Source organism: Rhinopithecus roxellana, chromosome 6 (assembly GCF_007565055.1).
Source record: "Rhinopithecus roxellana isolate Shanxi Qingling chromosome 6, ASM756505v1, whole genome shotgun sequence".
Classification (NCBI taxonomy): Eukaryota; Metazoa; Chordata; class Mammalia; order Primates; family Cercopithecidae; genus Rhinopithecus; species Rhinopithecus roxellana.
Genome location: NC_044554.1, coordinates 96,837,116 through 96,844,929, shown reverse-complemented (window position 1 = coordinate 96,844,929; position 7,814 = coordinate 96,837,116). Strand labels below are relative to the sequence as shown.

General features: G+C 57.6%; 1 protein-coding gene across 3 annotated transcripts in view; it reads left to right on the top strand.

Moving 5' to 3' along the window:
- The first annotated feature begins 1,187 nt into the window (after positions 1-1,187).
- CLIP2 (CAP-Gly domain containing linker protein 2) overlaps positions 1,188-7,814 on the top strand; it is a 109,409-nt gene continuing 102,782 nt past the window's right edge. For 2 of the 3 annotated variants that reach the window (XM_030933075.1, XM_030933076.1), the window contains exon 1: positions 1,188-1,515. The gene's annotated coding sequence lies outside the window, so the exon portion shown is untranslated. The remainder of the gene's footprint in view (positions 1,516-7,814) is intronic. The other variant, XR_004058073.1, reaches the window with a different exon arrangement.

Below are 7,814 nucleotides of genomic sequence, written 5' to 3'. Positions count from 1 at the left end.
GAAATAGCAGTAGAGGCATCCTGTCCTGGAGAGGGTTCATTTGTTTTTTTTTTTTTTTTTTTTTGAGACGGAGTCTCGCTCTGTCGCCCGGGCTGGAGTGCAGTGGCCGGATCTCAGCTCACTGCAAAGCTCCGCCTCCCGGGTTTACGCCATTCTCCTGCCTCAGCCTCCCGAGTAACTGGGACTACAGGCGCCCGCCACCTCGCCCGGCTAGTTTTTTGTATTTTTTTAGTAGAGACGGGGTTTCACCGTGTTAGCCAGGATGGTCTCGATCTCCTGACCTCGTGATCCGCCCGTCTCGGCCTCCCAAAGTGCTGGGATTACAGGCTTGAGCCACCGCGCCCGGCCGAGAGGGTTCATTTGTATCTTGGGAGCCGATCACCATGAGATCCTTTTTTTTTTTTTTTTTTTTTTTTTTTTTCCTTTTGGGACGGAGTCTCGCTCTGTCGCCCAGGCTGAAAGGCAGTGGCTTGATCATGACTCACTGCAGCCTCGACCTTCTGGGCTCCAGCGATCCTCCCACCTCAGCCGCCCCAGTAGCTGGGACCACATGCACGCGCCCAGCTAATTTTTGTATTTTTGGAGAGACGGAGGTCTCACTATGTTACGTTGCCCAGGTTGTTCTCGGACTCCTGGCCTCAGGCGATCTCCACGCCTTGGCTTCCCAAAGTGCTGGGATTACAGGCGTGAGCCACCTCCCAGACTATGAGATCCTTGATAACCATGAGATCCTATGCCAAAGATCCCCACCCACGCTGGCCCCAATACAGACCTGAAGTTTTCGCCCCAGCAGCACTGCCCCCTCCTCAGCCCTTTCTGTCCAGTGTCAACAGCATCTCACCTTTCCAAGCTGCGGTCCATCCCAATGACCCGAGACATCTTTGCAAGCATAGCATGGCTGGAGGATGTGTTTCACCAAACGCGATGTAAGCACCACCAGGTGCCCAGCGCGGAGGTAGATGTGGGCGTACCCCGGACGCCCCACCAATGACACCTGCGGCCTGAGAAGGAAAAGAGATGGAGCGGGGTGAGGTGGAAGAGGTTGAGCCTCGTTTTCCGCCCGCCCGCCTGCTTTCCGCGCGGCACTGAGGCCTGAGAACCGCGAGGCCGCCAGCGGGCGCCTGACCCGCCCCTCCCTCCCCGCCCGCCCCAGGCCCCGCCCTCCCGCGCCCGCCCCAGCGCCGGCCCCTTTTGTTTCCTCCCGGAGCCGGGCCGCTGGCTCCGCTGGCTCCGCTGGCTCCGCGGGAGCTCGGCTCGGCTCGGCCGCGGGGCGCGCAGGCTGCTGCCGGGCGGCCTCGGTGCACGCCTCCTGCCTCCCCGGAGACGGGGCGCGAGACCCGGGCCCCGAGCACCGATCGCGGGGATCCCCGGCGCCAGGAGGGGGTGCAGCCGGTGGGCAGCGCCGCGCAGGGAGGGGCCGCAGCATCCTCGCCCTCCAGCGCACCCGGGCCCGAGAAGAGGAGGCCGGGGCTCTCCGGGCCTCCCGCCGCTTAGCCTGATGCTGGAGGGACCAAGGTAGGGGCCGCCCGAGGGGCCGAGGGAGGGTGTCGCGCTGGCAACAAAGGACGGAGAGATATGGGGGGCGGCGGCCTGGCCGAAAGCGGGGCTGCCGGCCGGTAGGCATTGTCGGGGCGTGGGCAGGGGCGGGAGGGTTCGAGGCCGGCCGGTGGGCGTGGGCGGGAGCTGGCTGGGGTGTGCTCCAACTTCCCCGTTGCTTGCAGGAGAGGAGGGGGCGCTGCTTGGGGTGCCAGGGTTGGGGGCTATTCCCGGGCTGCGGGTCCCCCTGTTGAAGGCATCACCAGCCTCATCAGGGTCCCCACCCACGGACGAGGGTTTGGGCCGTCTGTTGGGGCGGAAGCCCGTCCCCACTTCCAAGGGCAGAGCAAGACGGCTGGACGCGCCGCAGGGCTCTCTGGGCTCACAGAGCCTGGGGAGCACAGCCTGGTGGGCGCGGCCATGCAGCCCCCATCTCCAAACCTGGGGCCTGGGAGAACAGGGACTGCCCACCACTCCTCCCTGCTGCACCCTATGGGGTCGCCTGGCCGATGCCCTTTGCGAAACTTGGTTGAAGTGCATGGCTGAGGAGGGATAGGAGGAGACTGAAGCGGGCGGCTTTCCTCAGGGGGTGCCCCCCCAAGCTGGCGCTGGTGGCTGGTGAGGCAGCAGATTTTCTGCCCTCCTCCCGGGGAGGGGCGGCGGCCGCGGAGGATGCTTGGCTGAGCCTCCAGTGCCCGCCCGTTTGGACCTTTCAGGCGGAGCTTGGGCCGAGCTGGTGCCCACTGGGCACTGCCACGCAGGGCCCAGCCCCACCCTGGGAAGGACGGGCAGAGGGAGCATCTTGGGGGGAAATCACCCATCCAACAGTGTGTCCCTCAATGTCTGAGACCCTTCCTGTCTCTTCTGGATGAGAAGTGGGGGTCTGGGATGAGGGGGGCTGCCCTCACTCTTGCAGGATGCCTGAGGGAGGTGGGTGGGGTGGCCTAGGGCTGTGGGCAGAAGAGGAGGAGGAGAGTGCAGGGAGCACCACGTGTGTGCTCCAGAAGCCTCTTCCCCATCAGTTGTAAATGTAAACAATAAGCCCTTCATTCATTCAGCTGTTGTTACCTGACCCGGAACTTCTAGGGGCTGGCTGATACACAGGACAGCAGCCTCGGTGCCCCCAAAAAATGCAGCCCCGGGGTTTGATGAGTGCATTAGTGGGGAAGCTGGGGACATAGAGGGGATCCCCTGGAGGATGGGGCAGACCAGGAAGCTTCATAGAGCATCATGCAGAAGTTTGCTGCCAGGATGCTTGAAGGGGGTTTCGTGCAGGAGAAATAGCATGGAAAAGGGCTTGGAGTCAGAAAAGGAGGCTATTGGGTTAGAGAAACAGCTTAGGATTTAGGGGACTTAGACCTGCGGTTGAGGACAGGGTGCGTTCCTGTCTGCAGTGCCTTGCCAGGGAATGATGGGGTTCTGGCTTCAGGACAGGTGGAGGGGGTGGAGATGGAGAGGGGCTCCAAAGGCAGAAGAGGCAGGTAGAGGTGCCTGGGAGGAGCCTGCTCCACACTCACCTGTGTGCACCTGCAAACTCCAGCCCTCAGCACCGGCACCTTGCAGGCTGGGAAGGTGGTGCCTGGAATTCTGCACTCAGAGCCCGAAATCCCAGCAGGGGGAATTTACTCCAAGGAGCACTAGTCGCTTTCCAGCATCTGCTGTCTACCTTGGCGGCGAAGAGTTCAGATGCTGGAGCTTAACAGCCCGTGTTCAAATCCCAGCTCTGCCACTCCCTAGCTATGTAACCTCGCACATTGTGTCTCTCTCTGCCTGGACATCCTCATCTGTAAAATTGGGATCCTTATGGTATCTGGCTTTTAGGGTTGTTAGGAGAACTGTGTGCCCTGTGACAGAGTAGATGTCCTGTGAGTGTTGTTGCTGCTGTAGAGTGGCTTCCCAGCCTCTACTCACACACGTTTCAGGGAGAGGAGGCTCATGTCCACTCCAGGCTGTTTGTCCTTCTTCGAGCAGCCTTGCTGGTTAGCCCTGACCCGGGTCCTGCTGTTCTCTGCCTCACTGCAGCCTTCTCCCTGGTCCTGCCTCCCTTGGTGATGGAAAGGCCATCTCCCCACAGCTCCAGCTGTCCCTGCTCCCCACCTGGCAGGCCTGCCCACGTGTGGTCCTCCAGTTCCCTCTTGGCCTCCCTTCCTGGCCCTGCCACCCTGACAGTTGGTCCTGCCGTCTTTTTTTTTTTTTTTTTGAAATGGAGTTTTGCTCTTGTTGCCCAGGCTGGAGTGCAATGGCACGATCTCGGCTCACTGCAACCTCTGCCTCCTGGGTTCAAGCGATTCTCCTGCCTCAGCCTCCCAAGTAGCTGGGATTACAGGCATGCGCCATCACGTCTGGCTAATTTTTTTGTAGTTTTAGTAGAGACAGGGTTTCACCATGTTGGCCAGGCTGGTCTTGAACTCCTGACCTCAGGTGATCCACCTGCCTCAGGCTCCCAAAGTGCTGGTATTACAGGCGTGAGCCACCGCGCCCAGCCAGTTCTACCCTCTTGATGCCATCTGCTCTACCTCCACTTCCATATCCAGGGGAGGGAAGCTGCGTTTGTGACCCTGTAATTCCCTGCCCATTGGTTCTTGTGAGTACTTCAGATTTTGTGCAGGTTAAAAAAAAAAAAAAGTATATATTAAGTGCTTACTTTGTGGAGAATGGTTCTGAGCTTTTCTGAGATGGAATCTTGCTCTGTTGCCCAGGCTGGAATATAGTGGTGCGACCTCAGCTCACTGCAACCTCCACCTCCCGGAATCAAGCAATTCTCCTGCCTCAGCCTCCCGAGTAGCTGGGACTACAGGCCCACGCCACCAAGACTGGCTAAGTTTTTGTAGTTTTAGTAGAGGTGGGGTTTCACCGTGTTGGCCAAGCTGGTCTGGAACTCCTGACCTCAAGTGATCCGCCCACCTTGGCCTCCCAAAGTGCTGGGATTACAGGCCTGAGCCACCACACCCGGCCTGGTTCTGAGCTCTTTAAATTCATTCCTTCATTTGTGGATATTTTGATAAGGCTGCTTACATTTTACAGATAAGAATATCCTGGTGCAAAGAGGTGGCTGTGTCTGCCCTTGATACATTTGCTAAGCACCTACTGTATGCCTGGGAGGCATGCCTCCTTCAGCCACACCACTCTACCCACCCTCTTCAGGTTCATGTCCCTGAACAATTACGATCCTGCCTTCTCAGACACCCACCCCTTTTGCTCAGGTGCAAAGTCCAAATACGCTATCTACCTTTTAGGGTCCGCCCCCAGTTGGTTGTATCTTTCCACTGCAGCTCTCCCCATGCTCCCAGGCTGGGCACACCCAGACTTGCCTCACTTAAGGCTGCTGTGGCCCCTTTAATAAACTGCGAGGAGTAGGCATGGTTTGAGGAGCAGGGCTGGCTTTGAGGGCGGTGTGGGAGTGCCCTCCGATCCCATACCTTTGGAATTATTTTGTTGCAGGGAACAGGAACCTCCTTCAATTAGGTTAGGTGAAAAGGGACTTAAGAGTAGAGAACAGAGAACTTGTGCAGCAAACAATTGCAGGCGACCTGGCCCCCCGGGACCCTGGAAGCTGGCAGGCAGCTCCTCCTCTGGCTTTCCTCTCTGTGGACTGCGGTTTCATTTTCTCGGCCTCTCTCAGCACATCCGTCCTGTCTCCTTCTCCTTTCCCCTACAGGCTCCGTCTCCTTGGGTTGTGAGCGTGGCTGTGTTGAACGAGGCTGTAGCCTGAGTCCCCGGGACCTCCCAGTGGGGGTCTCCTTCATCTTGGGGTGCAGAGAGACACTGATTAGTCCAGCCTGGATATGGAAGCCCACCCGCCTCTGTTCGGCTGGTGGGGGCCAGGCCATGTGGTCTCTGGGAGTGGGGGTTGAAAACGGGGCTGGCACAGGTGGGATAGTTGGTTGGCTGCATTGATGATGAAAGTTGTGTAGCTAGGTGAGGACCGGCGAAGGTGGGCATTCAGGGAGCTCATGAGCTGATGGAGGAGGCAGATCCATGGTCATTTAGCCATTGTGCCACCGGATGTGGGACTGATCAGTTGCAGCGTGATTTGTTGAAAGAAACCAGAGTGCACTGATCAGGCCAGTGTGGGGAGGAGAGGACAGGTGCGATGGCCTGGGCTGCCTGCCACTGGCTTCCCCTAGCCCTGCCCTGGGACAGGAGGAGGCTCTCTCCTTTTAGGACCTGGAGATGTAGGTCTGACTGGCAGTGTAGGACTGGAGCTTTTTTTTTTTTTTTATTTTTGAGACGGAGTTTCGCTCTTGTTGCCCAGGCTGGAGTGCAGTGGTGCGATCTCGGCTCACCGCAACCTCTGCCTTCCGGGTTCAAGTGATTCTCCTGCCTCAGCCTCCTGAGTAGCTGGGATTATAGGCACGCTCCACCACGCCTGGCTAATTTTTGTATTTTTAGTAGAGACCGGGTTTCACCATTTTGGCCAGGCTGGTCTCGATCTCCTGACCTCAAGTGATCTGCCCGCCTTGGCCTCCCAAAGTGCTGGGATTATAGGCGTGAGCCACCGTGCCCGGCCAGACCCGAGCTTTTGAGCCTCCTACCCTGGCTCTTCTCACTGGGCTTCAAGGCTAGTCACAACAGAACCAGTAATACAAAACTTGTGTTTGCAGAGGAAAGTGCTTCAAAATGTTAATGAAACGTTTCCCTTCTGAGTAGAAGGCAAAACAGGCCAGATGGCTTTTATTAACGAGGCCTGAATTTAGGACCTTCTCTGCTTAACGGCTTCTGTCTTGACGGAGTGTTTCTTGCTCCATGGCTGGGATCATACCTTCCACTCTAGCCTGAGCCCTGAGCGACACCCGCTCCCGATTCATTTCCCTCCTTTGCCTTTTCCGCCCCTTGGGATGAGAGGGTGGAATTTCCGGCTCACCAGGAGAAGGGCCTGGTTTTTCAATGTCGCCCCCAGCACCCTGAGGTCTCAAGCTGGTCTGCCCTTGCCTGCAGCTAAATCTGGCTGATTCTGGCCCAGCTCCTTTTGGGGGTGCTCCAGCCCCTGCCCACCCCACAGTGTGCGGCATTGAGCTTCCAGAAGCTTTTACTAAATTGGGAAGACATCCGCCCTGCTTCCTGACAATGTAAACAATACCAGCCCTTTCCAGAAACATTTCAAGGCCAGACACTTTGATGCCTAGTGGAGCTGTTGGCTGGGCAACGGTTGCATATTGCCCTGAAGGTTATGCTGGGAGGCTGGGCTCTGGTGTGTTGGGTGGGGTAGTCTGGAGGGCTTCCTGGAGGAATAGAACTGGGGCTAGGTTTTGTTTTGGTTTGTTTTGAGACAGGGCCTGGCTCTCTGTCAGCCAGGCTGGAGTACAGTGGCGTGATCTCGGCTCACTGCAACTTCAACCTCCCAGGCTCAAGCCGTCTTCCCACCTTAGCCTCTCCAGTAGCTGTGACTACAGGCGTGTGTCACCATGCCCAGCTAATTTTTATATTTTTCTGTAGACAGGGTTTCACCGTGTTGCCCAGGGTGGTCTCACACCCCTGAGATCAAGGGATCCTCCCACCTTGGCGTCCCAAAGTGCTAGGATTATAGGTGTGAGCCACTGCACCCAGCTGGGGCTGAGTTTTGAAGGGTAGGTGGGCTTGAGGCAGTTAAGGAGGGCATTCATGATGGGGGCAAAGGAAGAAAAGTTGAGAATGGAGCAGCAGGGAGTAGAGTGTCTGGCTGGGGGCTCAGTGAAGAACCCACCATTCTCCCACGATGAGTGTGAAGTTGGGGGAGTTATACTGGCGGCGGGGAGAAGTAATGTTGGGCATCTGGGTTTTTTGCCACCTTGTACCTTTCTGTTTCTGCTAGGCTGTTCCCTTATGTAATGTAGGCTGTTCCCTGTACAAACCCATTCATTTCCTTCCTTCCTTCCTTCCTTCCTTCCTTCCTTCCTTCCTTCCTTCCTTCCTTCCTTCCTTCCTTCCTTCCTCCCTCCCTCCCTCCCTCCCCCCCTCCCCCCTCCCTCCCCCCCTCCCTCCTTGTTTCTTTCTTTCTTTCCTTCCTTCCTTCCTTTCTTGAGATGGAGTCTTGCACTGTCGCCCAGGCTGGAGTGCAATGGTGCGATCTCGGCTCACTGCAACCTCCGCCTCCTGGGTTCAAGCAATTCTCCCACCTCAGCCTCCCGAGTAGCTGGGATTACAGGTGCCTGCCACCACGCCCACCTAATTTTTTGTATTTTTAGTAGAGATGGGTTTCACCGTGTTGGCCAGGCTGGTCTCCAACTCCTGACCTCGTGATCCATGCACCTTGGCCTCCCAAAGTGCTGGGATTACAGGTGTGAGCCCCCGCGCCCAGC